This window comes from Dipteris shenzhenensis, chromosome 20, assembly GCF_047967505.1.
Source record: "Dipteris shenzhenensis isolate YYH24624 ecotype China chromosome 20, Dip_SZ_1.0, whole genome shotgun sequence".
Lineage (NCBI taxonomy): Eukaryota > Viridiplantae > Streptophyta > Polypodiopsida > Gleicheniales > Dipteridaceae > Dipteris > Dipteris shenzhenensis.
This window is the reverse complement of record NC_141615.1, coordinates 34,371,788-34,380,192: the sequence shown is the minus strand read 5'-3', so window position 1 is coordinate 34,380,192 and position 8,405 is coordinate 34,371,788. Positions and strand designations below refer to the sequence as shown.

General features: G+C 40.3%; 1 long non-coding RNA gene across 1 annotated transcript; it reads left to right on the top strand.

Annotated features, from left to right (window-relative positions):
• Positions 1-400: 400 nt before the first annotated feature.
• Positions 401-1,085, top strand: LOC147889565 (uncharacterized). The gene is made up of 2 exons (XR_015542949.1): positions 401-936; positions 1,045-1,085. It is a non-coding gene; the product is annotated as an uncharacterized LOC147889565 (long non-coding RNA).
• The last annotated feature ends 7,320 nt before the right edge of the window (positions 1,086-8,405 follow it).

Sequence of the window (8,405 nt, the reverse complement as noted above, 5' to 3'; positions counted from 1 at the left end):
TGGTTGGGTGGTGAGCAGCCTGCTCGGTTTCCTCACGTTGGTGTGTTCTTGTGTTTGCTTGCAGATCAGAGGTTTCAGGAGTGCTGGGGACGTGTCAAGGGGATTCATTATTATGGCTTGTTCCTCTCTAGTATGGAAGAGAGATTGAGAGCAAGTACAGTTTGTCCTTGTTTTCTTGTAGAGCTGGTCGGTGTCCACATCAGGATAAGTGGACTCGCTTACTTGAACAAGGTGGCATGCCAACCATTCACTACCTTTATGCATTGTTATACCAATACCTACGACAAGACAGACATGGACTGCCTTTGCAGAGCATTCTGGGCCTTAAGACAAGGTATTTCTGAATTGAAGCAGTTCTATGGATCAAGTCCTCCACAAGTTGACAAGAGACTTCCTTATCCTCTACAGGCAAAGCTAGTACTTCTCTTTGTGGTGGAGGTGGAGCAGTCTAAGGATTTGATGTTGGTCAAGTATTGCAAGAGGTACGGGGACACCGTGCATGCCACATGGGCAGATAATGGCATCGCTCCTAAGCTCTTCAAATCTGAAAAAATTGCAGGTGGCTGGGTCGCCATTGAGATGGAATACCTGCCTCGTCCAGATTGGAAAACTGTACATGAGTGAGCCAATCATTCGGATGAAACTAAAAAGTCTGAATTGCAATCAGCAGTTCACAATGCATTGAAGAAGGCACATACTTATACATGTGAGGGGATGGAAGTGGCGCATGGTGACCTGCGGGCTCCCAACATCATGGTGAGATCAGTGGAAGATTCTTTTGAGATCAAGTTTTTGGATTTTGATTGGGCTGGCGCTGTTCAATCTACAATATATCCTTCCTTCATAAATACGGATCTGCGTTGGCATAAAGATGTGGGAACCGGGAATCCCTTACGGCAGGACCATGAATCATGGTGGGCAGACAAGTGGACCGAGGTAGACACTACTTATATTTTATTTTGACGATATCACGAAAACATTGGGTTACTTCTTTTTTTAAAAAAGGAACGTTGTTGGGTGAGACTTTTTGTGTTGTGTGAGCAGGCAGAAGCAGAGGACTCTACGGACGTGTAACTAAAGAGGAGTAAAGGCATCATGGTTATGGCAGCAGCAGAAGCTGCTGATGACTTACTTGATTTTGGTGATAGGTTGCACAGACCGCTTAGTTAGGATGTGTTACAATTCTTGTAGTTAATCTTCTGTTGTGTAAGCAGGCAGAAGCAGAGGACTGTATGGACGTGTAACCAAAGGTGAGTAAAGGCACCATGGTCACGGCATTAGCAGAAGCTGCCGATGACTTGCTTAATTTTGGTGATAAATTGCACATTACATTCAGATGCTTAGTTAGGATGCGTGACTATTATTGTAGTAGATATTTTTGAGTAAAGCGCAGAGTGTGATTGTAGACCTTACATTCTAGATGTGATGGAGTTGGTCTGGCAGATTTTTACATCAGGAAATTTGCAAAGGATTCTGCAGGACTCATCACACCTAGGTTGAGGGGTCACCTATGCACACCACTACTTCAAGTTTGTATCATGAGAGGGCGTCAACCTTGGAAAATCATATATAAAAGCAATCTCTTGAATGCTATCCCATGATGATGGTGTTGGGAGGTTAGGATCCCAATGATATGTAAAATAGGTTAGAAGGGTCTGTGCCCGCAATGGGCCAGTTCAGGACACCTTCAATTTTGGGTGATCTTGAGAATTTTCTATATAGGTTGTACTTCCACTTCATTTACGTTTTCAGTTGTCTAGCAAAGGATGGCTAAATGCTCCGTGAGGAACTGCAGGGGAACTGCCCTGCTGCCAGCCTAGCGGTGTACCTATCAATGGTATCATCAGGCTTCCTTTTCAGCTTGTAGACCCATTTTGTTCCAATAGCCCTCTGCTCGGGAGGCAAGTTTACCACATCTCAGGTATCATCTCCGCGCGTCTTTAGAAACCCAATATAGCTGCTTATTCTTGGGCACTGATGATGACATAAGCCTTGCTTTGCTTACTAAGTATGTCTACCTTTTGTTTTTTGTTAGCTCATTTTTCTTCTCTTTAGTTTTCTTTTTGCTTTGTAGAACTTTGGTTTTTAGAAAGAAAAATCTGAATTTGTAAGAGCAGATATATTCTAGTCTTACAAATGTACATATATTATTTTCTGAATGGAGCTCAACTCATCCTGCATGGCCTTCATCCAATGCACATTATCACATGCATTCTCAAAGCACTCAGACTCTTCCTCATCGATGATGGTACCCATCCTAGCTGACTCTAAAAACTGTGACCCCTCTGCCTCAGCTGTATCCCTGCGAGTCCTGCCAAATAAAGGAGCAGAAACCTACTCTTCTGGAGAGTTTGGACCAGCCAATAAGGCACAGCCCATGCTTCGTGCAGAGCTGAACCTTCCCTTGCAACTACATCATGCACATCTTGCGTATCCACAGGCTTAGCATCTGCACTTGTACCTGCTGCTGCAAATTTAGGATTTGAGCAGGCATATCAGCCCCTGCATCCAAGGCTCTTGCATATTTTGTGATGATGTCGTGAAAGAAGATGTTAGTGCTATTTGGTTGCAACAACTCTAGTTGTGCCGTGCGCTTTAGTAGGAGTGTCTTGTCTTCAATTGGATTTGTGTTTATGTATATGAATTCTCTTATCGCGTTAGTGAGTGGGAGTGAAAGGCATAGGTAAACTGCTTGTTGTGCACTGATATGTTGTGTATTCAAATTTGTGTTGCCGATCATACACTTGTCTGTAGCTCCATGTCTTTGAAACTTTCGGCCATCGTTGTCTTCACAACTTGTTTCTTTGTTAATCTTTGTTATGTACGACGTGTAGTAAGATATTGCTCCGTGAGGATTTAAAATGAGATGAATATCAATGTTTGCTCCCCAAAGTCTTGTCAAAGGTGGGTTGAAATTGCTTGTGTAGACATCCTTTGGGTCTCTTTTCATGAAAATTTTTGCTTGCGAATTGCGAGTTCGTATTCTTCTTCAGACATTGAAATTGTGTGAAGGAACGCATCGAACGTCTAGGAATTAATGTGTTGCAAAGCTCTCGTGATCTTTGCAAAGTTTCCTTAATGTATGGTCTTGATCATTTCATCCGGCAAAGGCCTCAAAACACATGTTTGTCGCATAGGTGGTTTTGGAAATTCAAATTTGCAGCCTGTGTGTTTTTTTTTGCATGTTTGTCTATGTTTGTGGGTTTGCAAATCTCCTTGTTTGATGTTGAGTTTGGCGCTCTTGTGATGTTTCCTTTATGTATGGTCTTGATCATTTCATCCGGCAAAGGCCTAAAAACGTGTGTTTGTTGCATAGGTGGTTTTGGAAATCCAAATTTGCAGTCTGTGTTTTTTTGGCATGTTTGTCTATGTTTGTGGGCTTGCCAATGACTTTGTTTGATGTCGAGTTTGGCATTGTTGTGATGCATTTGTCAATGAATTGTTCACAATCGTCATCACAGTTGTTGCAGATGGGCGCTTCGTCAATCCATATTAGCCCATGATCATGTTGGTTGCCTTTGTTTTGCAATTCTGTCATGAAGAAGAAATCCATTATTGGTTCATAGCAACGTCTTCAAAGCTTTGAATTTGTGTACATAATACTGCACGTTTGTGATAGGATCAGACTTGGTCAGCTCTTGGTTGTCGGTGTTTGTCGTTGGCGTTGTGTGGAAAGCTTGCTTTTTTCAATTCGCGGAGGCATCGCAACAGTGGTTCCCACCGTTTCTCAGTCGCAAATAAGGTGATGAAGAATGTGGGTGTCCCACGTTGTCTCACCATGGCAAAAACATTTTGCTTCAGATGTTGATAATCAGTTGACGTTCTTAGGCAAATGAAGTCATGGAAGCCAATTTTGGATTGTAATAGCCTCTCAATGTTTGTGTCCACAATTGTTGCTCTTGCATCAAGCATTCTTACTTGCAGTTGAGCTTTTCTCATGCGTACCCAAGTGGACGACAGCACTTGCCACACCAGCACTTTCATTGTCTTGAAGAGCAGGTTCTCAATTGACCATGCAAACCTTTTGTCCTCATTACGCAACTCTCATTTGACTATGTCTTGGTAGCTCGTTCAGGTTGGTATGTCGTATGCACGAGTGTGTCCATAAAACAAAGTTCGGAAAGCCAACTCTTCGCAGTGCTCGTTCTTGAAGAGACTCAAAGGGTAGAATTGTTTCGAAGGTGTGACGACAATTGGTCCGGCCTCAAAGTCAATAACTCATTGGCTTGCGTAAATGCCATGGAACAAGGTGTTTATTTCTTTGCCAATTTGTGGAGACGTGCCCTCAAAGCTTCTAGGGATTGTTGGGGGATCATCCTTGTCACATTGGAGACTGCGGATGTGTTCGAGCCATGCTTGATTTACCTTGACATTGTTTTTTAAATGAAGCGGGGTACTGAGCGTTTCCTACAATGCACACATTGTTAAAGTAGGGCGCATCAAACCACTGATGTTATTATGATCGTACTTTAAATAACGTTTGATTGCAACTATGACTATCGCACTATCACTCATAAAACATGGAAGAACTTGTTGAACCTTATTAATATCGGCGAAGACATTGATGACACTATTGTGCAGACCGAGCTAGGAGTGTTCAATTGGTTGATTAGCAGGACATTATTCTGTTTTTCCTCCAAATGTATGGGTTAGGAGATCTGCTCCTCCGAGTCTCAAGGTAGAATGTCTTCAATTTTAAGAGAGAAAAATTCACATTTTGTTAGCATTGCCTCTAAGGAGATAGTGCTATAGTGGAGGATTGGATTCTCCTTTGTGAATTTTCATGTGTAATTAAAAAAAACGTAAATAACTTTTTATAGAGATCATCCTACAAATAGGGGCTAAAATTGCCTTAAAAAGCCCACTTCATAACATTTGTTTTTTTCTCTGCATCTAAACTAGGAGGCAGTGCCTTCGCACACTCGTGCACTCTTGTTTATAAATACCGAAATCATTTGCATAGGTGCCATCTGCACGGCAAATGGTTTGGTTTGGATCGAGGGAAGGAAGCACAACAATCAAGCATATCCTTTCCAAGGTTGTGGTTGGGTTGTCAATCTACTCATAGCAACACGTTTGCAAAGATTTCAAGGTCAAGAGTTCTGAAGCCATCCACAATCGGAAGTAGGGTTATGAGTTGCGATGCCAAGAGTCGCAACTCCTCCCAAGCAAGATGTCCAACCTCGCTTTCGCGCTTTTGAATTTTGGGTTGAATTTTCTTGTTGGATGGCAATGGATTAGAGAACCTTATTCAAAGTACGAAACAACACCTTGATTGCGTCTTCTAGACATTCACGATTTGATTCAATGGATGAAAGTAAGAGCATAACCAATCCACACGTTGCTCCTGCGAGTTGAAATACCTCGGCATGTTCGATGGAGAAATCCTCAACCCTCTTCTGTTATCCTCTAAGAAAGTCCTAACCCCTCTTTAGTTATCCTCCAAGAAAGTTTCCTAGATTAACTTGTTCATGCTTATAAGAAAAAACCCCAAAAACTACCAATTTTTTTGTTAACTTGTGGAAAGGAGTATTGAAATCATGCGCAGGGACAAAAAAGTTTCCATCCAAGTGCAAGAATTTGAACACAATAGGGAGACTTCACTCCAAGTCAAGTCTTGAGAAATGGAGTCCAAACAAAACACCTTCCACAGTAAGCATGCTTGGAGCAAGCAAACACTCACCCTAGGAACTTAACTCGGGGGGGTCACTCATCATATGTAGCCCTATCACGTGAGTTCAACAGAAGGATATTTTTTATTTCTAAAATTTACAGAAATAAATATACATAAGGGACTATTTAAAATAGTATTGGGAAAAATTTACAGATTTGTATAGAAAAGGGGTACATTTTATTAATGAAAAATTTACAGATAAGGGATTTTAGAAATAGGCCTTGAACGCACGTGGTATAGAGGGTTTATACATAGTGACCCCCCCGAGGAACTTAATTGATCAACACTTTAATCTAGCAAGAGACAACGATGATCATCATAACTTCTTCAAAGCCTTCGCATCGACCGATAGACATTGGGCATGGGCGGCAATACCGATTTAAAAATTCCTCCTCAAGTTTTGACTTTGGAGCCTTCACTCTCATGCTTGCAGCCAGTTGCTACACACGACGTGGCAGATCCATGAGATAGATGTTACGCTATTTCAAATTTTGAGCTTGTTCCAAAAAGAACTTCGTTGTGTCCACCCTTCCTTAAGATATAGTAAGATAACAAGATGAGATGACTGGGGACCCACATCTAGTGCTATAGCTTAGTTGATTGCCCCAAAGTGAATGTCTTTATAAGGTTAAAGGTGTCTCCTCCTCCTCTTTCTTATGTACATGCACAACCACTGAAACAAAATCTATCTCTCTCTCTGTCTAATATTCACACACATGCATGCTTATTAAGCATATGTATGCACACTTTCTATAAGTATTCCCACTCACACAAATTCTATATTCATGTTGTTATCTTACACATGGCCATATGTATATCTCCCACCCACTCATGCTTGATTTATGTGGAATGTCACATATTGCATGCAAAAAAGATGGTCTCTCAAGCATGTGTATATGTTCGTCTTGCATCTATATATATATAGATATGTATGTGCGTTGCATAAGTGTGTGTATATGTGTATGTGTATACATCCTGTGTACATGTGTGCCCACATGAGTGTGTGCATATACACCCTGTGTGTGTGTGTGTGTGTTTCGATCAAAAAGTCCCATCAATAATTGAGCCATACAATTAATTCCATCAATTGGATAAAAAGTGGAAAAAGAGAAACATACAAGGAAAAAATGTTTGAGACATCTAAGTTGAAAAATGCAACTAGAGTTTGACAAACATAATATTGAGTTTGACAAACATAATATTGAAAAAAGATGTCGAACCCTCAGGCCATTCAGGTTTGAGGTCGGGGTCCACTTACTTGCCACCATCCAAAAAAACTAGGTGGAACATCATAGTTATGTTTGGGTAGACAGGTAATGCCTGTTTTCTCCGGTTTGTTATCGCTTTACTTAGGAATATAGACAACCATATGGATTCTTAGATAATTTTAAAAATAATTCAGCCATAAGTGAAGTTTAAGTCAAAGTGGAGTAAGGAGCGAATGAGTGTATAATAAGAAGGGATTAGAGGAGGTATGGAACGCTTGGTATGTGGTGTGGTTGAAAAGAAAGTGTAAAGGGAAGATTTCACGAGGGTACATAAAAGAAATAATTCATAGTTGAGAAAGTATCCATATGTGTGTGTGTGTGTGTGTGTGTGTTCGTGTGTAAAGAGATAAGTATCTGTGTGTGTGAGATACATTTACTAATCAAATTGTGTGTGTGTTTGTGGTCCACCCCCAACCTAGAGGGTAACACCACATGGTGGGAAGTAAGCCCACCATGTGGAACTTCCTCCCCACCTACTGATAATAAGTGAATAAAAGTGGATCTGTATGATACGCATCAAAATGAAAAAATAATGCCAATAGTACATGCGTAAATCACTTCTGCAAAATAGATATAACAGTTAGTAAAAAATAAGGTGGATCACAACATGATTAGGGATTATCCATGCTAAAGAACTATCCAATGGATGTGAATTATTTGTATGGCACTAGCCCGACCAAAGGCTAGTTGGGAAATCAAAGTGTGTGTTTAGATTAAAAAGTCCCATCAATAATTGAGCCATACAATTAATTCCATCAATTGGATAAAAAGTGAAAAAGAGAAACATATAAGGAAAAAATGTTTAAGACATCTAAGTTGAAAAACGCAACTAGAGTTTACAAAAATTTCGATCAAAATTAAGAAATTTTAATAATATTGAGTTTGATAAACATAATATTGAAAAAAGATGTCGAATCCTTGGGCAGTCCAGGTTCCGAGGTTGGGGTCCACTTACCTGTCACCATCCAAACAAACTAGGTGTTAGAACATCATAGTTACGTTTGGGTAGACAGGTGATGCTTATTTTCCTCGGCTTGTTATCACTTTACCTAGGAATATTTACAACCATATGGATTCTTAGATAATTTAAAAATCAATTTAGCCACAAGTGAAGTTTAAGTCATAAGTGGAGTAAGGAGTGAATGAGTGCATGGGTTAAGAAGGGATTAGAGGAGGTATGGGACGATTAGTGGGCTTGGTATGTGGCATGGTTAAAAAGAAAGTGTAAAGGGAAGATTTCACGAGGGTACATAAAAGAATAATTCATAGTTAAAAAAGTATTCATGTGTGTGTGTGTGTGTGTGTGTGTGTTTTCATGTGTAAAGAAATAAGTGTCTGTGTGTGTGAGATACATTTACTAATCCTTTTTTTTTTTTTGTGTGTGTGTGTGTGTAAGAGCGCATGGTAGTCTAAGAGGCCAAGGGTGGATTGTCAATATTTCATCTATATTCCTTATTGTAAAA